At 46.9% G+C, this 15,070-nt stretch overlaps 1 pseudogene; it reads left to right on the top strand.

The window, feature by feature from the left end:
* Positions 1-12,222: 12,222 nt before the first annotated feature.
* LOC104853588 lies at positions 12,223-13,599 on the top strand (annotated as a pseudogene).
* Positions 13,600-15,070: the final 1,471 nt, after the last annotated feature.

The raw sequence follows: 15,070 nt of genomic DNA, 5'->3' as shown, positions 1-15,070 counted from the left end.
TTTGTGAATTTCTTTGTCAAGTTGAAAGAGTTTCCCTCTAGTCCTACTTTACTGAGATTTTATTATTAATCTATGTTGGACTGTGTCAAACATTTTTCTGCACCTACTGATATGACCATTTGCTTTTTTTCCTTTAACTTGCTGATGTGGATTACACTGATTTTTTCAAATGTTGAACCAGAGCTGCACAACCAGGGTAAATCTCATTTGGTTGTAGTAGATTATTATTTACATATACAATTATTAAACTATTAATAAAATTATATAATTAATAAATTATTGTTTTATACATAATTGGGATTTGATTTGGAAAACAATGCTTTGTAAGGATTTTTCCATATATATTCATGAGAGATACTGGTCTGTGGTTTTCTTATTTTGCAATCTCTTCACTTGGTTTTGATGCAGAGTAATGCAACGGTGGCCTCGTAGAATGAATTAGGAAGTATTCCCTCTGCTTCTATTTTCTGGAGGAGATTGTAGAGAATTTATACACTAAATGTTTGGCAGTTAGCAGTGACCCCCGTCCAGGACTGGCGCAATCTGTTTGGAAGCTTATTAATTATTGATTCAATTAATAATATAGACCTTGTCATGGTTTATACCCAGATGTCCCCCAAAGCCTCGTGCACCCATAGGTGGGGCTTTGGGGAGGTGACTGGATCATGGGGCATGATCTCAGCAGTGCAGCAGCCCCTGGCGGGTTTAGAGCTAAAAGTGATGCCGGAGGTGGCGCCTGGTAGAGGAGGGGCCCTGGGGCATGGCTGGGAGGGTCAGTCTTCCCCTCCTCCTTCCAGGTCTCTCTGCCTCCTGCCACCACAAGAGCCTCCTCTGCCATGCCCCTCTGCCATGTTGCCTTGCCTTGGTCTGAGTGAAACCTTTACAAACTGTGAGCTAAAATAAACCTCTCCTCCTTCAAGTTGTGGGGGTTGGGTATTGTGTCTTTCTGGCCATCCTGCTCTCTTGCTCCATGCAATGACCATTTACACCTCCTCTTCTCAGACTTCCAAGCCCCACCTCATCCTTTTGCTCTCAACAGATGACCTAGAACCCACCTTCATCAAATACTAAGCAGCACCAGATTTATAAGCACACATGCATCTGCACCCATCCTCACCTCCCTCCCCTCTCCACAGTGGACCGAGGTCCATCTAGTGACAACAGCAAATGCCAGCGAGGGTGTGGAGCAACTGGAACTCTCAGGAATTGCTATGGCAAGTTTAAAACATTACAACTTCTTTGGCAAACACTCTGGGAGTTTCTTATAAAGTTAAACACATCTCTACCGATGAAGTGAAGAAGTTCCACTGCTAGGGATTTATCCAAGAGAAATAAAAGCACATAGAAACATGTTCTTTGCAGCTTTATTCACAACAGCCCCAAACAGGAAGCCACTCCAATGCCATCTATGGGCAAATGGATAAATAAATCACTGCATATCCCATTCCGTTCCACTGTGCTAGGTCACAAGAAATTAACCACAGGTACACACAGTGACACAGACACATCTCAAAAGCATTATTAGTCAAAAAAATAAGGATTCATTAACAGAAATCCTAGAACAGGGAAAACCTAATCTTTGGCAATAAAAATTGCAACAGTAGCTGTATTTGTTGGGATAGGGAGCTGGAAACGGAAAACTTGCCCGGGGGATGGAAACCTTCTGTGACTTGATCAGAATGTAGTTATATGGGGGTACACGACTGTCAAAATTCATCAAACTATGCACTGAAGATCTGTGCTTTATTATGTGTAAAGTATACTTCAAAATAAGTGCCAACTTCTCACATTTTTAAAAAAATCAGATAGTTTTCAGGTTCTTTGGGGTCCTGCCACATTGCAAATCTTCGTTAAAAGATGTTATCAGAGGGCTGGGGATTTAGCTCAGTGGTTCCACCGCCTGCCTCACAAGCACAAGGTCCCAAGTTCAATCTTCAGTACCAAGAAGAAGAAAAAAAATATGTTAACCGAGGTGAAGAACGCAAAATCCCTATCTTGAGGTATTAGAACACAGGGGCAATATTGTTATAGCGATTAAAGGATATAGTGGCTGGATCTAGCTGGCTCTTTCTCCAGAGTGGGAGTACAGAAGGCCCACCGTTTGGAGGGTACCACTGACTGCTGCTTGGAGAAGTGATGGGATATTAAATGAGGTCCTGCAAGGAAGGGAGAACCCCGGTATGTACAAGGTTGTAGGGAAGTAGAAGAAAGGCCCAGAGTGATCTTTTCACAGGTGAGATTTTCTCAAGAATGGACTCGAGAGAGGAAGCTCCACCTTGGCCACCCTCGAAGGCTCTCCCAGGAGCCTCCACCCAGGCGCAGGCCTCCAGACCAAAGCAGCCCAGACCAGAGATGGAGGCACTTCTGAAAACCCCGCTCAGCGTTCCAACACAGAGCCCAATATCCCCAGGTCACCAGGCCAGAAGCAGCCTGATCACAAGCCTCTCCCTCCCTGTATTGTCCCAGCTCCACCTACCATCCAGGCTCTGCTGCCAGAACAAGGCTTTTGAGACAGGGTCTCACTATGTAGTTGAGACTGACCTGGAACTCACTATGTAGCCCAGGCTGGTCTCAAACTCACAGCGATCCTCCTGCCTCAGCCTCCTGAGTGCTGGGATTACAGGAGTAATCCCACCACACCCAGCCACCACAGCGGGCCAGAACAAGGCTTTTTACCCAGAAGAATCTTGGGGACCGCAACTCCCGGCCCCAGCTGTGCGTCCCACGGCCTGCACCCCGTGTCCAAGCCTTAGTCAGTCACAGCACACAGGGCAGCCAGTAGCTGGCGTTGGATTATGACTGCTGGATACCTGCAGCAGCACCAGGGCCTGACATTCGGTGGTGTCTCACTGCGTGCCAGGCCCACACTGAGTGCTTAAGGCTCTTAGTGAACCCAAGTGCCTCACCTTGTCTCCCAGGAGACAAACACCTCATAAATACTCTCTCATAACTGTCTCTGTCATTGTTGCATAGCTAAGACTTATTCCTTATAGAAAAATAAGTTATGGTGCTGCCACCTGCCTCGCAAGCACAAAGTCCCGAGTTTGATCCCCGGTACCAAAAAAAAGAACCACTCAGTGGTCTAGTGTTGGGTAAACAGGACTAGAAAGCTCAGGAACGCCTAAGGCCACATGGTGCTCTGGTGGTTCTCCTGGTTGGATGAGAGACAGCCACAGAGCCCTCAGGACCGAGGCCCTCTGCCCATATCAGTGCCCCTACTGATCCCTGGGTCGCAATGCCAGCCGGCTCTGCAGGCACAGGAAAGCTCTGGGCAGTGGGCAGACAGGGTCTCTGCCTTTGTGGGGCCAGAGACTGAACCCAGGGCCTGGCGCCCCACTCTCCACACCTTCTGCCCTTCCCGGGGCTGCCTAGAGGGCTTGAGACCCAAGTAGCTGCTCTGCCACCAGAGGGCGCCCAAGGCCCAGACAGACTGGACAAGGTGCCTCCGGCTTGTAAAGCAGAGAGGCTGCTCATGAGGTGAGCCAAAGCGGGAAGCTTCGGGTTATGCACCTGGCCTGCATGGCCCTCACACGGGCCCCTCTGGTCGCCTGCTTCTCTCCCTACGGTTAGAGCACTAGTCTTGCTGGCTTTGGCCCCTTCCCAGAGGTGATCGAGGAGCTCTCCTCCCACCCTGGCTGTGCGAGACCCTGATCCTGGGTGAATGCGGCAGGCACCCGGCTCCCTGGAGACCCAGCCAGGGCTCAGTCAGGGCCATTAGCACCACTTCGGGGCCATGAGCTCACTCCTGCAGAGGAATTAAAATAGGTACAGAGTGGGCCAGGATATAACTCAGTGGCACCGCGCCCGCCTCACAAGAGCAAAGTCCTGAGTTCGATCCCCAGTACAAAAAAAAAGTAGAGTTGTGACCCAGCAAGAGAGGAAGCGTAAGAGAAGGATCTAGAGATCAGGCCAAATGTAAATGGAAGCGTCACCAGGAGCAGCTGCAGACTTCCAGGTAAGCTAGCAGAAGGCAGCTTACAAATCTAAACCTCTCTGGAAGGTACAGACTTGGAAAACATCAGAAATGTTACATTTATAAGTGCATTCCAGAGAATTTGGTGTACTCACTCCCCCAGGTGAGAGTGGTGCCTATGGGCCAGGTCTGGCATCAAAGGCGCCAATCTCTGACAGAGACCAGTCAGCCTCCCGGAAACCAGGATCATACATCACGGCCCACATTTTGCACCTGAGACACAGAAACCTCCTCTCGGCGACAAGTATGCTTAAACTCTAGGAAGCCTTGCAGTTAACTCGGCGGCTCTGTCCACCCCAACCTGGCAAGATGGAACCCCAGTCCTTGCAGTGCATGTTCTCGGTTAGTGTGAGCCGCAAAAGAAAAGTGTGCAAGGTCCACAAGGCAGAAAGCACAACGGAAGCCTTGGCCATTACGCCCAAAGGCGCCGGGCGGTGCTGTCGCGCACACACTGTGGCTGGTCTGCGGGCCCAGGTCGGCTCCTCCCCGCCTCCACTCCAGCCAGGCTCCAGTGCGGCTGCGCGGCACAACGCTAGGCCCCCTGCTCGCGTCCGAGCTATCAGAGGAAGGACACGGGTACCAGCTGCTTCTCCCTCCTTCCTACTGCACAAGCAGCACCCACGGCCACCATAGAGACGGAGAGCCTGCTGGGGACTGCTCACCGCCTAACCTCCAGTGGAGTCCCTCACTCCGGTCCCCTCCCGGTCCCAGCGGCACTGACCAGCGTGGGAAGGCGTGACGTAGGGCAAACAGGCCATCCAGCTTTAACCCAGGGCCACACTCCGTGGGTTTGTCATTTCCATTGTGTGAAGTTTTGATAAAGCCCTTGTAAAGAATGTGACATAGAGCTTCACATTCACCTATTCATGCTACTTGAAACGTATAATTTGTTGCCCAGATTTGATCCCCAGCATTACAAATAAAATAATACAAAATGTGCAATTTAGAAGGTATGATCACTTCAACTGATGAGTCTAAGCTGAAGGGTATAAAACATGTTGACTGTAAACAGACAAAATGTTTGAGGAATTAAAATTCACTATGTGTAAATATTTATTAGACTTACAAATGACGTTTAATTATTTAGGGATGTTTTCTTGTCAGGGTAAGAAGTCTGTCCAGTCATGCTTCTGAGTACTTAAAAAGCAAATCACGTATATTTAATTTAGATATACAATTTAAAATATTTAAGAGCGCAGACAATTGAACCTATATTTAGAAGACCCTAAAATCTCCACCAAAAGACTTTTACACTGATAAAATTGGCAAAGCAGCATGATATAAAATCAACATTAAAAAATCAATAGCTTTTCTGTTCACCCATAATGAACTAGCTGAGAAAGAAATCAGAAAAACAATTCTATTCACGATAGCTCCAAAAATGAATCCTAGGGATCAATAGAATCAAGGAGGTAGACGACATCTACAAAGACAATTTCAGAACTCTGAAGAAAGAAACTGAAGAAGACACTAGAAGATGGAAAGACCCATGTTCAGGGATCAGCAGAATTACTGTTAGAATGCTCACACTACCAACAGCAGTGGACAGACAGAGCCAATGGAATCCCATCAAAACAACGACATTCTTTACAGAATTAGAAACACATCCTGAAATTCATATGGAAACATAAAAGACCCAGAATTGCCAAACCAAACCAGCAAAAAGGGCAGGGCTGGCGGTGCCACAATACCCAATCTCAAATGGAAACACAAAGGCACGGCGACCAAACAGCACGGCACCGGGACCGGCACAGAACAGACACGCAGACCAGCGGGGCGGAACAGAGGACACAGAACAACCCACACAGCCACAGCCAGCTCATTCCGGACAAGGGGCCAAAGCAAACACCGGAAAAGACACCCTCCTCGACAGCCGTGCTGGGAGAGGGGGCGTCCACAGGGGCGACTGAGACTCGGTCCCTGTCCCTCACCCTGTACACAATCCATTCAAAATGGATCACGGGCCTAGGCCTGAGACCTGGAACTCTAACACTGCTAAAGGAAAATGTAAGAGAAACATTTGAACTCCTATGCACAGGTAAAGCCGTCCTAAAAAGGACCCCGACGGCACAGGAAATAACGGCAAGATTCAATACTTAGGAATATATCAAGTTGAAAAGTCTCCACACAACAAGGGAAACAACTAGCAGAGCAAAGAGACAGCCTGCGGAATGGGAGAAAACCCTTGTCAGCTACTCTTCCAACAAGGTTAGTATTTAGATTAAGAACTCAAAACCTTGTAGAGAGCAGGATGTCTGGCTTCTGAGCTGGGACCTTCCTTGTGGTAACACTGAGAGAGCAGTGAGCACCGGGCACAGAAGCCGCAGCAGATTTTAAAATGGGTGATGTTGGGCTGGGGATTTAGCTCAGTGGCATCTCGCCTCCCTTGCGAGTACAATGTCCTGAGTTTGATCCCCAGTACAAAAGAAAAGAAAAAGTGTGTGATGTTGAGAATGGCAAGAAAGACTTTTGTACAGGAGTGCGCCCGAGCAAAGACAGACTGGGCCTAATCTCTGTGGTCAGGGCAGAGGCAGGGCAAGCTGTTGGATTCTCTTGCCCAGATACCAACAAGAACAAAGGTGTCACCTGGGGAGAGGGTACAGTGACGTAGTACTCGGAGAATCCCAAGAAGCACAGCCCTGGAACAAAGAGATCTTTGCTGGTATTAAGAAGGGAGAAAGAAAAGTCAGGCGTCGTGGCACACGCCTGTGATCCCAGCACTCAGGAGGCTGAAGCAGTCGCTGTCAGTTTGAGACCAGCCTGGACTACACAGTGAGTTCCAGGTCAGTCTCAACTACACAGTGAGACCCTGTCTCAAAAAAAAAAAAAAAAAAAAAAAAAAAGAGGGGAGAAAGAGCAGATGGAATATCTTACCCCAAAAAGATGCTAATGATTAACAGTCATTGCCATATTTATTACAGAACAGAAATGTCTCATGGCTCTTTTATGTGCACCATAATTTAATGGCTCTCATACACCAGAATTCAGATCATGAGTGGCCCACAGGATATGTTTGTTGGAAAGTCCTGCTTTAACTAAAATTGCCTCATTATTAAATGGATATCTTTTTTTTTTCAAGACAATGACTGTTTCCCCTTTCTAAATATATGGTTGGACTTGATTTTCACAAAAATGGAGAATGTTACCTCAAAATCCACTGGAGGTTGGTTTCATATTCAGATTTATAAAACTGGTCCTGTGAAGATGTGCAGATGCTCAAATGACAAAGATATACTTCACTGTCTCAGAACCAAGCAAGACTCCCATTTCAGCCTGTTAAAGGCAACAGTTGAAGACAAGGAAGGAATGTCCATATTTTTGGTCTTGATTATGCCAGTGTAATTAGAATACCTGTATCTGAAAACTGCTGACTTGTTTTACTGGAAGGCATTTTAGTGTGGTGTATGTATAATACCAAATAAAGAATATTTAACACTTCTCACATTTTATAGTTGATCTATAAGTTCAGATCCTTTTAAAAGTCACCATGATACAGTAGCAAGTTAGATTTTACTTTTGAATTCTTTAAACTATGATTCAGGTTAGTATTTAAACTATTAAGTATTTAAGTTATTATTCAGGATAGTATTTAAACTGCTACTTAAAAACACAAGATTGAAACTACTGTTGCATGTGTAATAGGCAACAGTGCTTTTTGTCAGTTGATTAAAAGGATTAAAGGAGGAAAGTTACAACATCAGCACAAATTTGTATGTGACCATAATACTTAATTAAAAACAAAATCAGATTGACAAAGAAGAAAAAAAAAAAGAACTCAAGCCAGGCATGGTGGTACATGCCTGTAATCCCAGCACTCAGGAGGCTGAGGCAGGAGAATTGCTGTGAATTTGAGACCAGCTGGGATACATAGTGAGTTCCAGGTCAGTCTCAACTACATAGTGAGACCCTCTCTCAAAAAACCAAAACCAAAAAAGAACTCCAAAAACTTAACACACAAAAAAAAAGCCCAATCAATAAATGGTAAATAAATTGAACAGACACTTCTCAAAAGAAGTAGAAATAGCCAATAAGTTTATGGAAAAATGCTCACCATGATAAGGCATCAGGGAAACACAAATCAGAGCTATACCAAGAGTCTTGGAGAAATGACTATCCACAAACACAAAGAACTAAATACTAGTGAGGATGGGGGGATGTAAATTAGCATAGCCCCTGTACTAATAGAAGTCAGTATTGAGTTCCTCGATAAACTAAAACCAGAACTACCATTGGCTCCAGCCACACCTCCCTTGGTAAGTACCTGAGGAGCTAGAGTCCGTCAGAGGGATAGCACATGCCTGTGTTTACCAGCATAGTTTCCAACGGCCAGGACACAGACCAGCCTATGTGTCCACCAACAGATGCACGGATAAAGAAAACACGGCATGTGCAAGAACAAAATGTTGTCATTTGCAAGGAAATAGATGAAACTGGAGAGCAACATGTTAAGCAAAATAAGCCAGGCTCAGAAAGACAAAAATATACACGTTCTCCCTACTATGAGAAACCTAAAGAGGCTGACAGGAAGGTAGAAGGGAGACCCTTAGACAGAAGGGAGGGAATCGGGAGGAGGGGAGGAGAGTGAGAGCAATGAGGGCCGGGTAAGATCAAGATATATTAGATGCAGGGGCCGGGGATTTAGCTCAGTGTTTCCACCGTCTGCCTCCCAAGTACAAGGTTCCGAGTTTGATCGCTGGTACAAAAAAAAAAAAAAAAAATTAGGGCCAGGCATGGTGGTGCACACCTGTAATCCCAGCACTCGGGAGGCTGAGGCAGGAGGATCACTGTGAGTTCAAGACCAGCCTGGGCTACATAGGGAGTTCCAGGTCAGTCTCAAAAAGCCAAAAAAAAAAAAAAGTAATATTGTGAGAGGTACAAATATCCTATGATGAATGTGATCATTATGTATGGCAAACATGTACTAAAAAAAAATCCACTTCAAGTGAAAGGCAAAGCCTTTTATTGTGTTTGGAACCTTTTTAGTTATTATTCAAACTCACTACCCTTGCTCATCCACAGTGGATCTGAGGTCTGCAGAGGCCCAACTTGCATGTGGACTACTGACAAACCACTGGCAGAGATTGAGGATCTGAACATAAATGATCACAGTGTAAAAGTAACAAAACTAATAATAAAAGGAAAAAATAAAATATTTAAGGGAAATCAGTGGACTATATTTTAAAACAGAATTTATGGTAAATAGAATCTAGATTGTTGGTCTTGAGCTCATCAGATTTTAATTTTAAAAAGTGAAGATGTAGCTCAGTGGTTCTGCCTCCTGCCTCGCAAGCGCAAGGACCTGAGTTCAATCCCCGGTACCAAATAAATAAATATAAAAATAAAAAGGTAAAGATGATTGTCTTACTATACCATAAATAACACAACCTATACTTTGAAGAAGAACAAAGATTCTCAATTTTTATTAGGTTCATCATAGAAGAACCAAATCTGCAATTTGAACTTGCAAGGCACAGGAGCGCTATGTCCCCAACCTGAGGGTGTGCGTGAGGACTCGGGCCGCACTTTCTGCCGAGCTGCGCCTCCACTGAGACACCACCAGGTTCACGGACTGATACTTGTTTAGATTCCCGTAACCCGGCCTGTAGGCCTTTACCTGTGTCCTCTCAGACTCGAAGCACCCGGTCCTCCCAATTGCCTGACTCCCCCCCTGCCATTCCGAGCCCTGTCACAGCCCCACCCCGGTGGAGGAGGCCCGAGCTCGTGACCGGCTCAGGCTCCCGTTCTGCAGCGCGCCCTGTGCATTTAGCTGGCACCATCCTGGGTGTCCAGACGGACCCCTCACATGCACCTCCGAGGAAAGCTCCAGCGGCCCCAGGTCCCACGGGGGCTGAGACACTTCTGCACAGAGCAGGCACAGAGGGCAGAGTAAACAGTCAAACGCGACACCCAAGGCTCAGCCCCAGCCCTTCCGGGGGGTGCCCCAGAGCCCTGCAGGGGCAGCTGGGCCAAGTGTGACGCTCTTGCTGCCTGCCACTCTCCCAGCCCCAGCCACCGGAGCCAGTGGGAGCAGACTGCGGGAACGGTGAGTCAGATGTGTTTCCCTTCATGTCACAGAATCAAATTCTGCCTCAGATAAATCACAGAAAAGCCCCAGCAAGGGCCACAGGCTGTCAGAGCGACACGCCCACGTGCCAGGCACGCCCTCCAGCTCTGCAGAGAAACCCCCGGCCAGCTTCAGATCCACACACAACGTGGCCAATGAACAAATGAAAAATGAAATTAGGGGCCGGGGATGTAGCTCAGTGGTGCAGCCGCTTGCCTCGCAAGCACAAGGTCCTGAGCTCAATCCCTGGTACAGAAAAAAAACAAAACAAACAAACAAAAAAAAACCCAACCCCCCCAAATGAAATCAGAAAAAATGTTTAAAAAAGAAAACATGAAATTAGAGGAAAGCATCCCATTTACAATAGCATGAAAGAGAAAAAAACTTAGAAATGAATTCAACAAAGCAATTGCAAGACTTGTACACTGAAAATTACAAAACCTTGCTGAAAGATCTTAAAGTTCTAAATAAACGAAAGATACCTGTGTTTGTGGATTGTAGGATGTGACACGATTAAAGTGACGATGCTCTCTAATTCCATCCACAGATTCAGTATAATCCCTACACAAATTCTAGCTGGTTTTTTTTCCCAGAAATGGATAAACTGATCTAAAAATTCATACAAATGCAAAAGGCACAGAAGAGTCAGAACAAAGTTGGATGATTTCTTCTTCTCAGCTTCACAAGTCACTATAAAGCTACAGTAATTGAAACTGTGGTACTGACACAAAGATGAACACAGATCAGCAAATAGAATTAATAGTCTTAGCTGAGCAGGGTGGTCACACGCCTGTAATCCCAGCACTCAGGAGGCTGAGGCAAGAGGATCAATATGAGTTCTAGACCAGCCTGAGCTACACAGGGAGACCTTTTCTCAAAAAAAGAAAAAGAGAATTGAGAGTCCAGAATCAATGTGTAAACCATTGACTTTGATAAGGGTGTCAAGACCATTCAATGTGAAAAAAAGTCTTTTCCACCAGAGGTGCTGAGATAACTACATAAGAATAAAGGCTGATTTCTCCCTAAAATCATATGAAGCACTAACTCTGGTTAGAGGTGTAGCTCACTGGTAGAACTCTTGGCTAATGAGTATAAGGGGTGGGTATTTTCCCCAGCACAAAGGAAAGAGAGGAAGGAAGGAAGGAAGGAAGGGAAGGAGGGAGGGAGGGAGGGAAAAAGAAAGGGAGGGAAAGAGAGAAAGAAAAGAAAGCAAAGAGTGAAAACAAAAAAGCAAAACTGAAAATAAATCAAAGAATTAAATATGAGTTAAAACTATAAAACTCTCAGGGAGATGGGAATGTTCTAGATTAAAAAGTGGTAATACCTGAAAATTTGGCGATTGACTCATACTTGGATAGAAAACACTCAAATATGACACTAAAAACACAAGCAACAGGGCCGGGTGTGGTGGTGCATGCCTGTAATCCCAGCACTCGGGAGGCTGAGGCAGGAGGATCACTGTGAGTTCGAGACAAGCCTGGGCTACATAGTGAGTTCTGGGTCAGTCTCAACTACATAGTGAGACCCTGTCTCAAAAAACAAAAAACAAACAAACAAAAAGAAATGCAGAGAAGAGATGAACAATGGCATTGTCTCTGGGAAGTACAAATAAAAACCACAATGACATAACAATACTACTTCACACCAACTCGGTGTGATTTATAAGTCACAGCTAAAGGTTTTTAAAAACATAAATTAATGGGTGTCAGCAAGCACGTCAAAAAATGGCATCTGCATGGCCCGCTGGTGGAGATGTGAATTGTGTGGCCGCTGTGAGGAGAAGCTTCAGCGTGGAACACAGAGCTGCTGTCTGACTCAGCAACTCCACCAGCAGGTACATGGCCAGGCACATTCAAAACAGATGTTCTAGGGCCCGGGGATATAGCTCAGTGACTGCACCTGCCTCACAAGCGTAAGGTCCTGAGTTCAATCCCCAGTATGCACCCCCCACCCAAAAAAGCATATGTTCAAGAGCCAGGTGTGGTGGGGCAAGCCTGTAATCCCAGTACATAGGAGGCTGAGGTGGGAGGATCTCTGTGAATTTGAGGCCAGCCTGGGCTATACACTGAATTCAAGGCCAGCCTAAACTACATAGTGAGACCCTGTCTTAACAAAAAAAAAAGAGAGTGTGTCAGTCACAGGGTGGCTCCTTACTTCCTTGAGTGTTGGCCCTGGAGAAAGGAAGATGGTGCTGGATCTGGATTGGTTTCGAGTGGGATAAAGGAGGGAACCCAGACCTCGTCAGAGAAATGCAGGAAAAGGACTTCAAGGACCCGGGACTCGTGGACCAGCTGGCAAAGGCAGACCGAGTGGCAGCGATGCAGATTTCGGGAAGACAACTTGAACAAGCTAAAGAACTTATGCAGCAGGACAACTGGAGAGAAAAATGAAGAAAAAAGAGCCCGTGGGACATGATGAATCTGTTCCTGAGACTGTGTTACATTTTGATGACTTCACTGCAGACACCTGAGGCAGCCTGAAAGTCACGAATCAAAACAGCCCGACTCCTCATGGATGAAGCCATCCTGAAGTGTGACACAGAGCGGTTTGAGACGCTTCAAGAGACTGGGAACCTTCTGCACCCCTCCGTGCCCAGGAGCGACGAGGATACAGACAAGGCAGAGTGGAGTTGGGGTGATTGCACCATCAGGAAGCCGTGATCTCACATGGGCCTGCTGGTGGTGGTCGATGGCTTTGAAGGTGAAAGGAGGGCCAGAGTGGCTGGGAGCCGAGGGTACTTTCTGAGGGGTCCCTAGTGTTCCTGGAACGCGTTCATCTAGTTTGCCCTCCGCCCCTTGGCGAGTCAGAACTACATTCCCATTTACATCCCCTTTTTTGTGCAGGAAGTGGCTCAGCTCAGCTAAGTTGATGAAAAGCTATAAGGTGACTGGCAAAGGCTGTGGAAAGTCTGATGATACCTCCTACGATGAGGAATACTTGATTCAGAGCAGCCCATTGGCTGCAGCCAACCTACCCATCAAGTATGCCGGCCTGTCCACCTGCTTTGGCCAGGAGGTATGGTCCCGGGGCTGTGACACTGGTGGCATCCTTCGAGTCCATCAGTTTGAGAAGACCGAACAGTTTGTGTACGCATCACCTCACGACAAGTCATGGGAGATGTCGGATTGGATGAGTTCTGCCAAGCGTCGGGGACCCCGACCGTCTCAGGTTCTTTGAATCTCGCTGCCAGTAAGAAGCTTGACTGGAGGCCTGGTTTCCAGGCTCGGGAGCTTTCTGTGAGTTAGTCTCCTGTCCAGATTGCACGGATTATCAGGCTCTCCAGCTCCGAACCCTGTATGGTAAGACCAAGAAGATGATGGACAAGGTGGACTTCACCCACATGCTCAACTCCACCGGACCATCTGCGCCATCCCGGAGAACTTCCAGACAGAGAAGGGCATCATTGTGCCAGAGACACTGAAGGAGTTCGTGCCACCAGGGCTCCCAGAACTGACCCCCTTTGTGAGGCCTGCACCCACAGACCAAATGCAAAAAGAAAGCATCAACAAGAGCTGTCACCCTGGAAAACCAGTGGCAGAACACGGAAGTCCCTGAAGCCTGAACATTCCTTCCTTCCTTGAAGTTTGCCAGGCTTCATCTTCACCTGCTGGGATCTCAGAGGCCGCCCAGGAGCAGGCTGGCCAGGCACCTACTCATCACCCTGCCCGTCTGACTGCATCGCTAACAGGAACCATCTGCCATGCTCGGTGCAGGTGTCTCTTCACATGGGCATGGGGTCCACCACTGATGACTGATGAAACCATGTGATAAAGCATCCCCCAGGAGGGCAAAAAAAAAATTAAATTAAAATATATTTATATATTCACACAAAAACTTGTACATAAATGCTAATGACAGTATTTTTCCAAATAACCTGAAAAACAAAAGTGTCCAACAACTGATGAATGGATAAAAAGTGAAATATATATTCAGACAGTGGGATATTTTTCAGCACACAAAGGAGTGAAGTTCTGACAGGCCACAGCGTGGGTGAACTCTGAAGACACTACGTCAAACGAAAGAAGCCAGACACAAGTGGTTCCACAGCAGGTGATTCCATTTATGTGCAACTTTGCAGAGGCAAATTCACAGAAGCTGGAAAGGTGACTGGCAGGGGCTGGGCGGGAGGATTGGGAGGGACCATTAAAGAGTGCCAGGCGGGGGAATCTTTTAGGGGACAGAAATGTCCTGGGTTAGAAAGTGGCCCCTGACAAGAGAAGGATTTCCTGGAGTAGATCTGAAGCCTTCTGCCCGAGCAACTGGCAAATATCAGCAAGAGCCAGGGCACTTACAGTGACACAGGATAGAAGGGCATCAGTCACAGCCCTGTAGGGAACACGCCCAAAACAAGAGGAGACAGAGCCCCCTCTGGGACGGTGCAGGGCTGACTCTGTGGAAAGCTGGCAGCAGGAGTGTGGACCCGCAGGGCCATAGTGCAGAGTCTCTGACAAACACCACCCTCCAGGACCCAGCAATTCCAGAGCCCAGGGCCTCTTCTAAAGCAGGGTGGTGAACCCAAGGCACGTGAGGCAGCGGACAGGAAGGGCCCTCTCTGTCAGCACGTGAGTCAGGTGTGGAAGTTTCTTTTCTAAACTGAAAGCTCAGGATTAGGGTTTAATTGCAGAGTTAGCACTTTGCGATAAAGAAGTGGATTTGGGGTGCGGTTTGGCACTCGTCTCTGAAGGGCTCGCCATCACTGCTCTAGAGAAGCAGCCCCACGTGCACAGGGAAACACAAGGTGCTTTACACCTCACCATCGGTGACCAAGAAATGCTGGGAGTGACTTCAGTGTTCACAGCAAGGGATGGCCAAGAAGCCTCTGGGCATCCATTCTCCACCTAATCACATGATCAGTCTTCTGTGTGTGAAATGAAATGATCTCCAAGACATGTAATTGGATTGAAAAAGTAAAAAGAAAACCCTAGAATGATACACACTCTACACCACTCATGGAAAAACAAAACACCACAAGTGTGCTAGGGCCCTGGGAGAACCCCACCTGACAGACTGCAACACGAGGCCGTAAGGAGAAG

The sequence above is a fragment of the Fukomys damarensis genome, unplaced genomic scaffold (assembly GCF_012274545.1).
Source record: "Fukomys damarensis isolate Sample0158 unplaced genomic scaffold, DMR_v1.0_HiC HiC_scaffold_19, whole genome shotgun sequence".
NCBI lineage: Eukaryota > Metazoa > Chordata > Mammalia > Rodentia > Bathyergidae > Fukomys > Fukomys damarensis.
The sequence above is the reverse complement of the archived record's forward strand: the minus strand, read 5'-3'. Positions and strand labels throughout refer to the sequence as shown.